The following is a 19,105-nucleotide window of genomic DNA, read 5'->3' on the forward strand; positions in this document are numbered from 1 at the left end:
GCAGAAAGAATGACTTGGGAAAAAGATGGAAAGTCAGGAATAGCTCAGTTCTTTTAGGGCAATACGAAGCACCACAAACATTTGGATTTTATCCCAAGTATGATGGCAAGTCACTACAGGGTTTTAAGAGAAAGTGCTAAAATTGAGACTTAGAGAAAACTGACTGTAATACAGGAAGAAGGTGAGCAAAGACTAGCTTAGAAACTACCTCAATTGTCCAAAAGTGAGGGAAATTTTAGTCAAGTGGAAAACAACTCGCTGATAGAATTGTAATAATGCTCCTGGGGTAGTATCTTCAAATGTGCCAAGCTTAGTGTAAGTATGTGATTAACTACTCAATGACTGACTAAAATATGATTTTCCCATTGCATCAGTAGTAGGCAGAATCACATTCCTTTCAAACACGTACACAACCTTACTGTCTGTAGAGAAGAGTGTGGTTGGAAATGGCTGTCAAACTTTTCTCCAAGCATCACATTTTTAAATAAAATTTCAGACAGCACAGAAGCTTACTGACAAACTTAACATGCAGATTCTTAAGACAATCTCTCTGTGCAATATATAGAGGTATTTTAAACAATTCAAGCTATTCATGCTTTTGTGGTTAAAGTTAATAGTAAAGATAATTTAAATGGAAATATAGTACAAACCAGCCGAATACTACTTATATAGACCTTCTGTTATCTTTCCTTTTTGGTAATTACACTAATTTCATACTTGCCAAATGAAGTTAGAATTTATCAAGATACTCTGTTATTAAACAGAACAATAGCACTGTTTAATACTGATTATCAATAACTTAATTCAACCAATAACTGAATAATCTGATCAGTTGAAAAGAAATAGAAATTCAATAACAAAGAGAAAAAAGAAAAAGCTGCTTCACTCAGGTCAAGAGAAGAAGAGGTAATTAGAATTCACAATGCAAAATGAATGAATTGATTGAATTTTCTAGGTACTTGGTTTTTTTCTTTGTTTTTTTTTTTTGTTTGTTTTTTTTTTTTTGGCCAGTCCTGGGCCTTGGACTCAGGGCCTGAGCACTGTCCCTGGCTTCTTCCAGCTCAAGGCTAGCACTCTGCCACTTGAGCCACAGCGCCGCTTCTGGCCGTTTTCTGTATATGTGGTGCTGGGGAATCGAACCTAGGGCCTCGTGTATCCGAGGCAGGCACTCTTGCCACTAGGCTATATCCCCAGCCCTTTTTCTTTGTTTTTTAAATAGTGTTTTATTTTAAAATTTGTATTTCTGCCATAGAGTTGATCATGTTTTCTTGAAGGACCTATTAGTGACCTTTCATATGTATGTTAACTAAAAAAAAAAATCTAATGAATTTAAAGTTTCTTTTGTCCTCAATTTTAATATTTCATATTTTAAATTAATTGAGGTGGTAGTAAATGCAATACTATGTAATCAAAACATAAAGATAGGATATTTTCTCTAAATTAGGTCTGGTTTTGAGACAGGTTACTTTAGCCTTGCAGTTTTATGGGTAAGAACGTGAGGGCTGGGAATATGGCCTAGTGGTAAAGTGCTCGCCTCGTATATATGAAGCCCAGGTTCAATTCCTCAGTACCATATATATATAAAAAAAGCCAGAAGTGGCGCTGTGTCTCAAGTGGTAGAGTGCTAGCCTTGACCAAAAAGAAGACAGGGACAGTGCTCAGGCCCTGAGTTCAACCCCCCAGGCCTGGCAAAAAAAACAAAAACAAAAACAGACACATACCTTGGCTGGGAATATGGCCTAGTGGCAAGAGTGCTTGCCTCGCATACATGGAGCCCTGGGTTCAATTCCCCAGCACTACATATATAGAAAATGGCCAGAAGTGGCACTGTGGCTCACGTGGCAGAGTGCTAGCCTTGAGCAAAAAGAAGTCAGGGACAGTGCTCAGGCCCTATGTCCAAGGCACACAACTGGAAAAAAAAAAAAAAAAAAAGAACATGAAACAAAGAGAGAAAGGGAATCCTGTTCTCCTATCCCTAGTACTCTCAATACATACACAAAAGGAAAAGAATAAGGAAAAATCATTTGAGTAAAGTTATTTAACTCTTATTTCTATTACCCTCTGTATACCAATACTCCAATAACTATAATGACAATTGTATATTTTATGAAAACGGATACAGGAGTAAAATGTGGACATGTACACATGCATGTTACAGGAGTAATGTTTAACATTAGGTCTGTTCAAGAATATTTAGAACTCACTGTCATAATATTAATAACAAATCATCAATCCAAAGATCTGTTTTGGGGGCAGTTTTGACACAACTTAAATTCCTACATGTGTAGCAATTTAACGTTTTCCACAGCCCTATTAACACAACCACAAAGGTTCATGATGACCGACGGTGGGGGCTAAAACAATCCACATGAAAATGCCCCAAAATGACTAGCACAAAGCCCAGTTTTAATTATATTTAGCTATATTTTATTTAACAATTTTTAAAAGTTCTTGTTAATGCCTTTAATACCAAACTATGTTCTGCAATTTCCATGGTAGAATAATGGGTTGAATCGACATAGAATGATCAGCCAATAACAATAGATTTTTGTCCAGCTGTGACTACTTCCATTCCCTACAACCAGTCCTTATCAGGCTCAGGAAATGCCTGTTTTAACTGACAGGTAGGAGATTAAATCTACAGCTGCTGAAACACAATCTCAGCTCTGTTAGATAGGCTTTCATTGAAAAGCACTACAAACACATAATTTGTTTATGTTGTACCAGCAATCTCTGACAAAGCAGACTGTCTAGCTGAGACAAATGTGGTTAAACCCATTTATTGTATTATTTCTGCTACACAGAACATGCTCTTAAAACACAGAAACTAGACAAGGCACAAAGCTCTAGCTGTCTAAAGAAATCAAGAATAGATGACTTCTTGTTACACTCGCCCCTTTTACACAGAAAGCATGTTCTTCCCTGGAAAACATCTATTCCAATTTCTTTTTTAAATAGGTAGTTCAATTATGTTTATGCTTCAGTTTTTAAAGTTTCTTTTGTTCCTACCAGCATAAACAGGCACAAAATCACCTAATCACTGAATATCTCTAGATTTTAAGAACATGATGAATATTTATAAGTAAGCATTATAGCACCCCCTCAAAAATATCCATAATGATAAATTCTGATGACAATCCATCCTCTTTCAATATTTATTGTAAATTCTGACAGCTATTTGATTTCTTATTTGATAAAAAGGACTTTATAAATATTAAAGAATATGAGTATATAGTTTCTTTAAAACCAAGGAGTCATGGAGAGACATTTAATTTTATAAAATGTTTGTTAAAGAAAAAGGTTTTTAACAATAAAAATATGAAGGCTGCTCATAAAATTAAACTTCTGTTCTTATGTCTAAACTCCAATTCACAGGTTTAGGTATTCAGCTTTAACTAGAAATGTCAATATAATACGTATACATAAAAATTAGTATTAACTAAATGCTAAAGTCTTAACCTACATATACTAAATCCCAAGAGTTATCATCAATGATATAATTTTTGATATATTACATATAATATGAATTTTAAAACATGAAGACATGACATAATTAAAATCTGTCAAAGAATTTTGGGAAAAACAAGATAGAAAACAAAGATTATATTTGAAACACAGTACAAAAGATTATAGTTATCTCCTCTACAACATGTCATAATTCCCTAAAATTTTATTTCTCCTTAATCATTATTATAAACCAGGAAAGTAGGAAAATAATCTTCCAAGATAGGAGTTAGTCTTAAAATACAGAATGTATGCAATAAACTAGCTGAATCCATGGGGTCTCCCTCAAACAGCATGGATAATGAGGGGAATCCATAACAGACATAAACAAACACAGAAAGATGTCTAGACCCCACATCATTATGTATGATATATGCCCAAGATATATAGGCATACATTTGAATGTTCAAGTTCAAACTTGGCTTCTATTAGACTGATTCAATCACAGCATGGGGTTTCTTTAATAAACAAACCTTAGTGTTAGAAAATATTGGAAACTCAAATCATGTATTATGCCCCAGCTAGTTAAAGATGTAGTGCTCTAATGCCTTAGATCCCTTGAAGATTTCTTACAACAGATTGCAAATAATAAAGAACAGCCATATCCTAGAAAACCATACAGAACTCCTAGAATTTTACATTGCAAGTTAACAGAGAGCACAATGTCAGCATTTAAAAATATGTGCAAAAGAGAATTGCCATTGTCCATTGAAATTTAGAAATGGTCTTGACAACGTGGACCTACTTTATACATAAATGTAGGCAGAGACAAGTGCATTGCAAGGTTTCTGAGCCTGAGAACAAGACCAAAGCTGAAAAAAAGTCTTTATCTTCCATAGTAACTAATTTCAAAAAAAATCATACAATCAGATTTTCAGCAATGAAAAAGATTTAGGAATTATATAATCCAGTAATTTTCACATGGACGAGGAGCTTTGTCAGAAATACATATCCTTACCTTCCTTGTCCAGAACTACTGTTCAAGCCTAACCATCAGCCTTACAGGTATACATAGGGATAATGGGACTTGTACATGGGGACATAACTTTTCCAATTCAGCTAGAATTGAAAAAAGAGTGGCCTAATTCCAAGATCAAGAATTTTAATTTTAATTTCTCAGTTTTCATTCTGTCTTGTTTTAGAATTTAAACACAAATCTATCCTTACTTCTACAGAGATCCTGCCACACTGATGATAAACTCATTCTGATAATTCCCTTTCTTGCTTTTGTTCTTCCATATTCCCCGCCACTAAGTTTGTATGTTTGTGAAATATATTAAAATTAAAGATGTGCTACCTTTTTTAAATTTATGTTTATTTATATAAAACTTGCAATAGATTTGCACTGGAATACATATTGGTGTAAATACACATATGCATCATATATATCAACTATGTAAATGTATTTCATTATGATACATACACATGCATTATTCTTTTTTCAAATGCATGAAACTATAAATTCTGAGAACAGAACAATAATTTTCCCTTGTAGTTCTCATGTAGAGTTTACATATATTTAGAAAAATATAATTTGATTTATTTTCCTGATTAATAGGATACTAACTTTACAAACACCAAATGTAAATATACTAGATATAATCCAACCACTTATAAAATAATACATCATAATCGAGTGGGATTTCTTTGAAGAATGCAAGGTTGGTTTAACATTTGAGAAGAAAAACCCAACCAATATATAAAAAGGAGAAAAAAGAGAAAAATAAAAAAAATAGAAGAAAATGGAAAAATATAAAACATGTCCATATTATTTAAAATATCTTCAGCAGAGGGGCTGGGGATATGGCCTAGTGGCAAGAGTGCCTGCCTCGGATACACGAGGCCCTAGGTTCGATTCCCCAGCACCACATATACAGAAAACGGCCGGAAGCGGCGCTGTGGCTCAAGCGGCAGAGTGCTAGCCTTGAGCGGGAAGAAGCCAGGGACAGTGCTCAGGCCCTGAGTCCAAGGCCCAGGACTGGCAAAAAAAAAAAAAAAATATCTTCAGCAGAGAATGGGTGTCTGAGAGTGGTGAGAGTTTTAATGAGCTACTAAAGCACCTTGCTTACACAAAATTCTAGAAAACACAAATAAAACCTACAGAAGAAGAAATCAATGAAATGACAAGATAAATGTCACAGGGGCACAAACATACACACACACTACCACCACCAACAACAACTTTCAGCAAAGTTGAATGGAAAGGAAAACCTTGTCATTAAAGGTTTAAAACCTACAGCTAACAAAAAAAAAAAATAGTAAAAAGCTCCCTGTTTACTATTTAATATCTACTCTTACCACTTTTGTTCATTATTTTACTGAATTTCCTAGCCAGTTCAGTAAACAAAAGAAAAGAAATAAAAATATATATATACTGTGTGGACATAGAGAAGGTATTTTGGCTTCATCTTAAGGACTTAAAATAGTTGAAAATGTTAAAGAATTAAGCAAATTAAAATCATCTAAAACAGAAGAAAATTAAGCAAAATTATAACATATAAGATCAATAACAAAATTAGCTGTCTTATACATACTAGAAAAATACAACTAGAAAAATAATGTTTTACTGATTCTATTTATATTGGTATAAAATAAGACACTTAAAGAAAAATTAACCAAAATATATAAGACCTCTATATTAAAGCTCACAAAACATGAGACCTATTGTTATAATATTGTATTATACGCTCAATATTTGCTAAGGTAATAGAATTTAGAGGATCTTACCACCAAAATCGTAATTATGAAAGGTAATGGATATGTTAATTTACTCAAATATTGTAATCATTTTGTTGCACACATACATATCAAAACAGCATGTTGTATACCTTAAAGCTATCAAATTTTTAAATTTTAAAGGAGAAAATCTAGAAGGAATGGAAAATGAAGTCGTGATAAGATTTAACACATTACACACCAAAATTATGGAAGTAAGGTGAAGGTACAGCTAAATAAAAGAGCATTTGCCTAGAATGCACAAAGCTTGGGTTTGATCCAGCTCCACATAAATAAATAAAATACATATAAGTAAACCTAAAAATAAAGCCTATCAGAGCATTCTGAGGACAGCATGTCAAGCTGATTTGAAATTTTACCCCAGAAAAGAGACAAAACAATTTTGAAAAATAATCACAAAGTTGGATAAGTATAAAATTTCAAGACATGTGATGAAGCTATTTCATTTAGAGTGTATGTTTCTGTTCCTAAATTAATGGAATAGAATAAAGTCCAGAAATGCAAGTTGTGATGGTGAGCTGGAGGCCTAAATGTGCAAAACATGACAGTGAGATGCTCTCTCAAACTTAAAATCAAAACAAAGGCTCTGGGAGGATAACTCAGGTAGCAGAGCATTGGGTTAGCAGGTATAAAGCCCAGGTTCAATTCAGCAACATAGAGAAGAAGAAGACGAAGAAGAAGACGAAGACGAAGAAGAAGATGACGACGAAGAAGAAGACGAAGACGAAGACGAAGAAGAAGACAAAGAAGAAGACGAAGAAGAAGAAGAAGAAGAAGAAGAAGAAGAAGAAGAAGAAGAAGAAGAAGAAGAAGAAGAAGAAGAAGAAGAAGCAGCAGCATCCATGTCTCTTTGACCAATTGATTTTTGCAAGGAGGTCAAAGTAATTTAATAGAGGGGAGTCTTTGAAAGTGATTTTTGCTAGAAATAGCTGTTGGAAAAATATGCCTTGCCCTTTATCTTACAAAACTTAATGAATTAAGCTCAAAATATTAAAAAAAATCTTAGAAAAATTGAGCAAGAAAACATAAGTGAAATTTTTTTGACATTAGGCAAAATTCAGAAGCAGATCATTTCATGAACCAGACAAACAAAATTACAAAGACAGAATTGGTATCACTAAGCTTCTCTTTAAACAACATAATTATGCCAGGAACCAGTGGCTCATGCTAATAATCCTAGCTACTAGGTAGGTTGAGATCTAAGGAGCAGAATTCAAAGCCAGCCCAGGCAGGAAAGCCTGTGAGACTCTTATCTTTAATAAACTACTCAAGGCACAAGCCTTCAGAGCAAAAAGGAATTCAGGGACAGGGCCCAAACTCAGAAGTTGAACCCAAGGACCAGCAAAAACAATAACTAAACAAACCATAATTAACAAGGCAAGTCATAAATTGAGAGAAAATATTTGCAGAAGAAAATAAAGGGCTTCTATCCAAATGTAAAAAGTTGTAACTCAATAATAAGAGGAATCAATAAAAAGGGATGTTAAATATTTGAATGTGTAATTCACATAAAAATACATGAATGGCTAATAAATACATGAGAGGAAATTCAGCATCCCAAGTCATCCAAGAAATAAAAGTCAAATATACAAGATATCTGTAAGAATGGAAAACACTGAAAAAATGAGCAATATCAAGTGTTGATGAGGATTCAGAGCATGTGGAACTCTTATACATTCCTATTTTCTTACAAAGTAATATCTTGGACAGTTAAGCATATTATCTATGTAGAATCTAGCAGCCAATCATTCTTTTTGTTGTTGTTGTTGTTTTTGCCAGTCCTGGGGCTTGAACTCAGGGCTTGAGCACTGTCCCTGGCTTCTTTTTGGTCAAGGCTAGCACTCTACCACTTGAGACACAGCGCCACTTCTGGCTTTTTCTATATATGTGGTACTGAGGAATTGAACCTGGGCTTCATATATACGAGGTGAGCACTTTACCACTGGGCCATATTCCCTGCCCCAGCCAATCCATTCCTAAATATTATACAAGAAAGCAAAATGCATGTGTACATAAAGACTTCCAGCATTACTTATAATAGCCAATATCTAGAACTGACCTAATGCCTATCAACTAGAGAATCACTATGTAAATGATAATAAGTCTATTATATACACATATTAGACTCACTATATGTATATATATGTGAGTGTGTGTGTATATGTGTGCATGTGTCATACCCCTAGCAATTTAAATTAACAAACATTGATGTATCCAATGACAAAATAATCTATGGAACATGACATAGAAGAGCCTGAGATGCTATTATGTGCTATATGATTCCATTTACATGACATTTTAGAAGTGAAAATAGTGGCAGAAAGCAGATCAATGAGTATGTCAGGGATTTAGAGAGGGAATGACTAAAACATAAGGACACTTCTCAGGGTTGAAATATTGTATATGTTTGTACACGGTTTATATTAAATACAAAAAATTGATGAATTTAATTGTATGGAATTATTTGTCAATAATGTAGGAAGTCTATAATTATTTAAATTACAAAAGGGTACTTATTAGAGTGGGTCTCATGATCACAAAGCTGAAAAGTTTCACAATGGCGATCTGCAGAAGGAGAGCAAAAGCCCAAGTCCTACCTTGAGCCCAAAGGCTCAAAAGTGCCCCAGAGAACAGCTGGTACAACTAAGTCTACTTTCAAAGGCTATCAAAAGCAGTATTTTTCTGTGTTGTTTTTTTTTTCAACAGGCCCATTCCCACCCCACGCTGTCAACTGGATAGTAAAAATTCTATTTTAAAAAGCAGAAAAAATTTAAATTCCCTATGAAATAGGTGCTACTTTCCATTTTATAGAGGAGATAATCAGATAAAGACAAATTGAGTAATTTCCCCAAAACTACAACTAGTAAGAGCCAAAATACATATATCTTCTATAGATCACATTCTTTCCAAAATTTTACAGCTGCTTCTTTTAAGAAAATACCTTGTTTTTAGGAAGACATTGATGTGAAAGTGGTCCTTCATTGTGGGTAAAGGGCATTAACATCCACAGGAAAATTCTACTTTAGCGTTAAGACAAAGATAGGTTCCATTGGAAAATCTGGGTTCAATGATAGCCCTTTGACCTATCAGGTTGCCTTATTTGGGGTTAATTTATACTAACTTTTCAAAATAATAGTCTTATCCTACCTTCTCTTAGTTTGAAAAGAAAAGCAAGTGTATACCATGAGGACACAACAATTCACCAAGAACCACAAATATGAATAGCTTGCCACTTAGTTCAAAAAGTTAACCTTCCCAGGGCTGGGGATATAGCCTAGTGGCAAGAGTGCCTGCCTCGGATACACGAGGCCCTAGGTTCGATTCCCCAGCACCACATATACAGAAAACGGCCAGAAGCGGCGCTGTGGCTCAAGTGGCAGAGTGCTAGCCTTGAGCGGGAAGAAGCCAGGGACAGTGCTCAGGCCCTGAGTCCAAGGCCCAGGACTGGCCAAAAAAAAAAAAAAAAGAAAGTTAACCTTCCCAAATGGCATAATACTAGCACAGGAATGAGAAAAAGAATGATAACTTTTGAGTGTGGACAGGAGGGAAAACTGGGAGAGAGCATGGAAGGAATGACATTATACAAAAAGAAATATAATCATTTCCTGACTTATGTAACTGTAACGCCTTGGTGTATCACCTTTAAAATAACAAAAAACAAACAAATAAGAAAGGATGATTTCAATCATTTTTAAAATTGGTTATCATTACAAAATTGCTCAGAACTGTCTTAAACAGAAGCACATCTGTCCATTGGAGAGATTTCATAATCTTCATGTGTGTATGTGCACATGTGCAGATGTGTATGTATGTATGTGTGTGTGTGTGTGTGTGTTGTTCATTCTTCATGTTCTTTCCCACTAGAAATGAATATGAAATGAAGGAAAGACTGCTTCTATCCCACTATAACTCTTGTTTTCCTAGGATTAAACTTTGGAGTAGGGGATAAATGTGACTTGAGTGTCATGAAAGTATGCTTATAAGAGTAGAATAGGCTCTGCAGACCCCTCCATGATTTATCATATCCTACAAAAGTTTTGTATAAGAAGAATTAGAGTAGGATCTTGCATAACAGAAAGACTGCTATTTTCACTGAAATATTGAAGGTTACAATAGTGATCCTGAATTATCAGGCACAAAAATAAGAGGAACACACTGAAGACCTAATGACAGATGTTAATTTGAGACTTATGGCATTATAATAACATTATTGTGTTATTATACTGCTTTAAGCCACTATGGTAATTACATGAGTGATAATAATGGTAACAATGCTAATGAAGGCCACACTGATAGAGCATTTGCAATGTGACGGGCACTTTTCTAAATGCTTTACATGCATTAACACATTTAATTCTCAAAACATCTATATGATGTGGGTATTGTTAATTTCCCCCATTTTATATAAAACAAAAGGCCCAGAGAAGCTTAGTAGTCTGCCTAAAGGTCAAGCATCTAATAATAAATGCAGTGTTCAGGAGTTGAATCTAGGCAGCCTGGCTTAGAATTTTACTTTTTTTTTTTTTTTTGCCAGTCCTGGGCCTTGGACTCAGGGCCTGAGCACTGTCCCTGGCTTCCTTTTGCTCAAGGCTAACACTCTGCCACTTGAGCCACAGCACCACTTCTGGCCGTTTTCTGTATATATGGTGCTGGGGAATCAAACCCAGGGCCTCATGTATACGAGGCAAGCTCTCTTGCCACTAGGCCATATCCCCAGCCAGAATTTTACTCTTAACTGTAAGTACAATACTGTCTAATGATGTACAGCTACAGAACTGGAGCCACAGGCCACATCATAGAATGGTGAGAAAGGGAAAAATCAGAGGGAAGTAAGGAAAGCCTTAAAAGAGGATTTTATTGTGTGAATTAGTATATACAAAAGCATATATTTTACAAATTCCTTGTATCATAATCTAAGGCTTGTCATTATATGTTCATGGTTCTGGTTTTACTGTTCCTATTATAAACATTGCCTAGGGAAAATTTACAGACCCATAGGGCCCTTCAAATCATTTGGAATACACAAGGACAGACACCTATACTTCTACGGTTCTTTCTCATCAGCTGCCCACATCCATCTGCTTGTCATTTTGTATGGCCCTCAAATAGTAGTAGATACCCAAACCTCCCTTGGCAGGTAAAAGGTTTCCTACCCCCCTGAACCATACCTTCACTCCACTCCCTCCCAAGAGTTTCACCATTCCTTCATGCTTATCTGAATTCCTTTTTATTAGAATGGTTACCAAATGATTGTATTTCCATATTTTCTTACATATTTCTTGGTTGGTACTTTACTATAAGGAAGAGATTTTTTGTCTCCACCTATATTTTTTTCTTTTATAAATGTTATATGTCAGTGTTTGAGGACTCTTATTCTTTTAAATGTGATAAATTGGTAATTATTGTTAAATTGAGCTAAATTTGGACATAAATCACTCCTTCAAACTCGATTTTTATTATTATTATGCCCTTGAAATTCTTTAAGCACTTCTTCACTTTTTGGAATAATGAAACATTCCAGACTTATTCTTTATTTGATGCTCCAGCAGGAGAATTTTTATTAGACAAGATCTGGACACAGTGTTTATATTACCAGTAGGACATACATTATTACTAGACCCTCTCAATGGCTAGAATTAAGAAATATTCTTATGCATATATTACACATAGTCAAATGCAGCAACTATATTCACGAATATTTTGATGGGTATATTTCTATACTACTATAGTCATCAGTGTCCAGAAAAATCATAAAATCACATTGATACTTTGAATTCCAATCTAACACCAGAGTTTATTCTTTTCATTTTCTATTCCATATTTAGAACTCTTTTCTAAAAGAATGGAAAACTTGGATCCCATTATATAAATATGTGTGTGATATGTGCATGTATGCATATGCATGGATGGATAGATACATATAGACATTTATAAACACAGATATACAGTTGTTTTCTCTGTTTCCTATGTGTTATCAGCCAATGTTCTGATCCTGCTATAGCAGTCCTTTTCAATGGACAGCCTTTTAGTGGGTCTCAACTCCTCGAGAGCAATCAACGTGGTAAGTGGTAAGCCACTTTCCCTGTAGGGCTCACAACACCCAACTCAGCTATCTTTCTAAATTGGGCCTGCCTAATAGCTTTTCAACTGAACCAGAAACACAAGAATGAAAGGAGGTAGGAAAAATCTTATCATTTGATTTATATTCTTATTTTCTATTAATTAGGCATTATTTACCCGCCTTTTCATTTCACTAGAGACACGCATGGTAGAATAGATCACAAATTTTGAAGCTACAGAAACCTAGCTTTGATACCTGACTCAAGTAACTAGAGGGTTGCATTAGTTTTCCCATCTGTCCAATGATGACTGTAAAACACATATAGCTATATATTTGTATATGGAAACTAATTCAGAGCCTAATAGTTAAAAGCATAAATAAGTCATACTTGTCAAACAGATGGTAAGCACTAAGGTAAAAGTACATACATGATTAATTATACCTCAGCATAGGGGATGGTAAGCAAGGTAAAATGTCAGCAGAGAATTAACTCTTTCCCTAGATACTAAATGGAGACACTGAAGAAGAAAATGGCTATTGTGACTGCAGCACTATAGTCTGCCAAGTATGGGGAAGGAATTAAACATAAGAATAAGGAAGCTAAGTAGAAATAATTTTTCTAAAAGTTTTTCAAAAGGACATTTAAGGAAGATCAGAAGAGGCACTCAACAAATAGAATTTTAAACATCTCTTCATGCTCAGTACAAAAGAGAAATGAGACAGTGAAGATCAAATTCGGTCCCTAGCAGCATTTGGATTTTTCAATTAGGTTGCCATTTGGAAACACTTTCATGACAGACAGAATCTCCACACCGAGAAGGGAGTTCAATGAGATTACACGTATGGAGTAGTGAGTTCTTAGGAGGGTGGAGAGACTAGTTACCAGCATGGACTGCTTCATTTTCCCCAGTAAATACTAATAAAATCAGTGTGTCTTAGAGGCCAGACACTTTCATGTCACCTGGATAGTTCTTTCACAAAATGTTTCCTTGAAGACAAAAGGAGTAGAGTTTGAAATAGTTACACACAGCACTGCCAATTTTGCTTTTTAAGTTGATTTCTTTCCCAAGTCCGGCTCAATCCTCTCTCTCCAAAAAGCAAGGAGAGATGAGCACTGAAAAGTTCCCTTCTTTTTTATATTGTATTCCTATTTCTTATCTTCTCTTACCCATGTGGAAAACAAGTAAGTTGGTTCACTTCAGCATGCTGAAGAGCACAACCAGATTATCACTCTGATATATCCAGGCCAGACTGAAAACTTTCCATAACTCCTCTCTTCCCTCAATTCTGTTATTCAGTGTGAAATTTAAAACTTAATGACTGTATACCAGACACGCAGGCCTGGCATGAAGATGTGAATTACCATGAGCCTCTAAGTCTTTCACACACCTTCCAAGAAAGATTAACCATTCCTTCCTAACTAGTTGGTCATAGCGTCTTTTCCTACATACGCAAACTACTTAACAAATCAGCAAAAGCAATGGATCTATAAGACTTTCTGTAACCACTGAAATGTAGTGGAGGACTACTTACTGCTGTGCCTATCTTTTAGCTGATCAGCAAATACATACTTGTGTAGTGGTCTTAACACTTAGCATTCTAAAGAAATTTAAAGTATGTTCTGCCAAACCGTTATTGAATTAGACCACCCAAAGCCATTTTTTAATTCTTCATTGTTTGAATAATATGGAAGGAAATTCATGTATACTCTCCTCTTCCTGTAGTTTCCAGCTAGATTAAGCTGGTGTCTTCACAATTGCCTCCCAGCTGCTGTGACTTGTGAAAACAACAGACCCTGCTCTGTTGTCTGGAGAAAGCTGGGATTGTTATGAGTAACTTTATTGCAGGCACATGAGTGTGTTAAGACTTTAAAACACGCTCAAATGTCATGTGCACACCCAATGACGGGCAAGAATAATTATGAAAAAACAAGAAATCTATGTCTATGAAACTGTGCTGGACAAAATGGGGCCATTCATTGTGTTCCCCTGGGAATGGCTGGACTCTGCAGTTAGAAAACAAAAAAGGCACTTTTTTCCTGCCGTAGGCTGAATACTTAGCTTTGCCATCTGAGCCCTAAGAAAACACAGGCCCCTCTACTGCTGGCGCACCCACGCACACTAAAAAATATTAATGCCTCTCTCCTCTGACGGTTTTTTTTTCAGACATCCCCTCTTGTGTAGGCTGTAGCCAATATAATGTCAACACAAAGACAAAATAGTTTGTCTAACATCGGTCCCCCACAATTTCCCTCTTGTGCTCACAGTTAATTGCCCTTCCCCCCAACACTGAAAAGAAAAGGAAAATGAAAAAAAGATAACCTTTACTCTAGTGGAAAACGTGTCTCTGGCACAGATTTTTTCCTCAGCAGTCTCTCCTTCTATTCTATTGCATGTGGAGTATTGTTACTGTTACTGGGATACAACTACTTTATAAACATAATCATTTTCCTTCAAATGGCTGCTTCTTCCCTAATGGAACTTCCAAAAATCGTTTTGTTGTGTTATGTTCACTAGACATTTTGTTTGTGACGTTCTTCTCAAGAATGCCCTCAAAAGTGGACTGTCAAGTATCCCTCCTATTAATGTGTGCAACATAGTAATGGAAAGGCATAGGAGACTCCAAATCACTTTATCTTGAACACTATTTAACATACAGTTTCCACTAGAAGGTCAAGGCTTTTATGCTTTCTTGAGATTTTCAACTTTGTGTGTGTGTGTGTGTGTGTGTATGTGTGTGTGTGTGTGTGTGTGTGTGATGTTAACAAACAAGGTAACTTATTTGGTGATTTTCTTAGATAGATGTATTGCACGTTGATGGTCCTCCATAGAAGCTACAGTAATTTCTTGGGCAGCTGAATCAGCAGGAAGAAACAGCCAATAAACAGATTTCCAAAACAGTAAGCTTCTGCCCAGGATCTTCAATCTTGAACCCTTTCAGTACATTCCAGGAAGAAAAGCCTGAGATGGCATGTGCTCCACTGCAAATTGGGGAAAGAGGAGTCTGCTAGATAGTTAAAGGCCATAAATTCCCATTTCTTCATCTTCTCTTCTGGGGCTTGGCTCATTGCTCTTGTAGTCTCACCCAGAAACTACTGACATCAAAACCTGTCAGTCAACTAGGAGCAAAACTAGGGAAGAGAAACATTTCTTTGGTTGTTTTTAAAGTTCAGCCACAGAACACTTATGTCAACCCATTTATTTGACTTATGTCAAATACTTTGACTAAAACAAGTATTTTAAAACTCATCGAGTTTAAACATGTGCCCCATCTTTAGTTAATAAGCAAATGACTTGGAGAGACAACAGCTGGATGTGAGGTAGAAATTTTGTCTAACAATAAAACATGGTTATCTTTTATTTAGTTAACTGGTGTTAATGACCCAGTAGCAGCCAAGGCCAAAAGGCAAGCAATTGTGGGTACATGTACTACACCAGCAAGATTCCAGGGTATATTTAATCAACCAACTGGGTTGTTTTGACTTTAGCACTCTCAAAACTATTGCTTTGATAGAATTAACCAGTTGAATTTGAAGCAACAATTATATGTGAAAGTTAGAAAGACATCATAGTCACACAGTTCTGGGCTAGTTTGCTTACTTTTGAAAGTAAATCTATTAAGGCTACAAATTGACATTTTAAAGCTCACTCAATTAGTGTCAAGGTCAATGTATGGGATCAGTCAATGGCATAAAATAATGACTTTATTTAGGAAAAATTGAAAAGAACTACTTTTACAGTAAGTTCTATCCAGGAGTAGGGAAATATGTCAAGCCAAAGTTCAGACCTAGAATTTAACCTCAGATGTTTTCACACCAATAGGAATGGCCTTGTATGGGCCAATGTTCCTACTGTGCTGTGTTTAAGTGATTCTAGATCCCCGGGTATGCAGAGCTCAAGTGAGATTACCTCATGGAAACCTCTATATCATGACTATAAAGGACAATTCAATACCTCTCTTGCAAGTATGAAACTAACTTCAAGAAGTTTTTTAGCTCATGCAGCTGAAATAAAATTTCCTCATCCCTCCCCCCCGCTTCCTCCAGATCCTAAAACTCATAAACACGTGGATTTATATGTATTACTGAGCAAGGAGTCAAGAACTAGTTCTGTCTCTCAGACTGAAAGATAATGTACTTACAACATAGCCAGCCATCAGACCAGCCATGAATTTGTTTTAACAATTCAACAACATCACCATTCCTCATTCATCCACTTAGCTTAATTTTCCTAGCATCACTTTCACTGCTGAGGTTGTCTCTATTAAGCCATTTTTTTTGCATCATTAACTTTTAACCAGGCATCGATGGCTTTATTGTTTAAATTGCGTATGACTTTATTTAACGTCAGCATTTCTTCTAGCTCCTGACAAGAAGTCACATTTTATAACTAATTAAATTGATCCCTGGGAAGCAAAAGCCACTAAACGGAATTATTCGTACCCAAGTGTCAATATATTAAATCAAAGGGCTAATGAGTTGGGTCACTGCTTCTTTTATTGGAAGGCTATAGCAGAATAGAACTCATATTATCCTCTATTTTCTGCCTTAACAATCAATTTTACTTAAACCAAAGGCAGCTAATTAATACTTTTGGATCTTATAGTAAATAATACCTCTCTTACAACACATAAATGAGAACTGGGAAATTTTCTTCAGTGACATATGTAAATACACCTTTTAATGACACTATGTCACAGAAACATCCAAAGTGATCTAAAAGGTATTTTGCAAGCAAAGGATCTTGAGAAGTTCTAGGTTTCAACTATTAGTACCATGGGAATAAATCCTGATGAAAATTTTCCTCTTGAAGCTGCCAATAGTGCCTAACGAAAGTGATTAAGAAATGACTACATTTGTCATGTCAGCTTTCCCTATTGCTCTGATTTCATTATTTACATCTGGACACTACTCCTAAAATTCATCACCTAATAATTCATACCGCTCACTCTTTTGACATCTTAGCTTTTGACAAAGTCCCTGATGACGCTGTTTTACTGTTCCTTTCAGTTAATCTCACCAAGTCAATTTATCCAGAGATAAAAGTTCATGTTTAACTACTTTACATTTTATTTGGGAGAATTCCACTGACAGCTTATCATTTTCTGTATTTGAAAGGGGAATAATAAACTAAAATCATCTATAGAATCTCTTACAATTTCAAAAATACGAACAAGATGGCCTATAAATCATGACTATCATATAATTATGTAAAAACATGACAAATTGGAAAATTCAGTCCTATAAAATTAGGCCTGATAGCAATTATCTGATAACAATGAGGAGACCAGCTCTATGAAATTCAGTATCACAGCATAAATAAAAATGAAGAAATAAAGAACACACACACACATGCACACACAACATGAGTGTGTGCATGCACACAGAACATATACTGAAAATGCTAAATAACAGAGCCAGGCAATGTCTTTAATTAACTAATATAAGAATTTCATTTTGTATATTTGGCAATTAGCCAAAATAGCAACAGTTTAAAGGTGGCCCCTTGTTCTTTTGAATTGAATGAATATTATTTATCACATAACTTTGCCCGTAGTACTCAACTTTGTTGTTTTCCCACTAGGATCAAATACATTGTAGGGAACACCACAAATGTTTTTGACAAAAACATGTTCTTTCACCCGCACATAGTTTTCTGTTTCAAACACTGAATTAGGGTTTCTTTCTTTGTAGACACAGTGGTTCTTTCTTGAAGCAACCTTAAATAGTCACTTTTATCCATTTATAGATGTGTATGCTTTGGAGGTCAAGCATGTGCTGTTGTTTCTTACCACAAATGTTTTCCTTCATTTTCAACGGTCAAAAGTCAGAGGCATGTTTGACCCCACCCACAGACAGCTCTGTTCAGTATCTGAAGAACCAAAGCTGGCTAGAGCTCACTAAAAATACAGATGCTCACTTCACAAACAAAATGGGATCCCAACACTGACCAATGGAATTTGACACTGGACCGTTAGTAAGTTACAGAAACAAAACAAAACAACATACTAATTACGTATTTTCTGTGGGTATTTAATGTCAGAGTACATTCTTCCACATTAATAGAGAACTGATATGTATGAGCACCGTAAGATAAACACTTGATCATATAAAATAATAGTGACTGAGTTGCCAGTAACTGCATTTGTCTCAGCTTCCTAATTTCATGTTTTAATTTACACACACACACACACACACACACACACACACACCAAAAATATCAGGGTTGATATATTAGAGTTACTTTTTTGCCAGTCTTGGGGCTTGAACTCAGGTCCTGGGCAAAGTCCCTGAGTTTCTTCTGCTCAAGGCTAGCACTTGAGTCACACTTGAGTCACAGTTAAGTCCACCACTTGAGTCACAGAGCCACTACTGGTTTTTCTGTTTATGTGTACTGAGAAATCAAACCCAGAGCTTCATGCATGCTAGGCAAGCACTCTACCACTGAGCCACATTCCCAGCCTAGGGTGACTTTTTATAAGAGGGGAAAACCATACCATTAGGACAAGGAAAGATTTTGTGAACTGACTTTTGTTTCAGATTTTTTGGCAATAGGTAACCCTACAGAGCAATTCTATATAAGAATATATGCAGTAAGTTTTTCTAACCTATCAAAATCAGAGTAAATCATCTCTGATAAGATCAGTTAGGAAAATAAAATATTATATTCAGTTATTGCAAATAAAGTAGAATAATAATCCATTTCACTTCGGACTATACAATATTAGCAAATGAATACATCTAAGACTAAAACCAATGGGGCTTATAGAACTCAAATGATCTCATTTGGCCTTCAGAATATAAGT

The 19,105-nt window shown here is 35.5% G+C and overlaps 1 protein-coding gene across 28 annotated transcripts in view; it reads right to left on the reverse strand.

Moving 5' to 3' along the window:
• Positions 1 to 19,105, reverse strand: part of Sox6 (SRY-box transcription factor 6) — a 538,528-nt gene that overhangs the window by 135,851 nt on the left and 383,572 nt on the right. The gene's annotated exons all lie outside the window — the stretch shown is intronic.

The sequence above is a fragment of the Perognathus longimembris genome, chromosome 13 (genome assembly GCF_023159225.1).
Source record: "Perognathus longimembris pacificus isolate PPM17 chromosome 13, ASM2315922v1, whole genome shotgun sequence".
Taxonomy (NCBI): domain Eukaryota; kingdom Metazoa; phylum Chordata; class Mammalia; order Rodentia; family Heteromyidae; genus Perognathus; species Perognathus longimembris.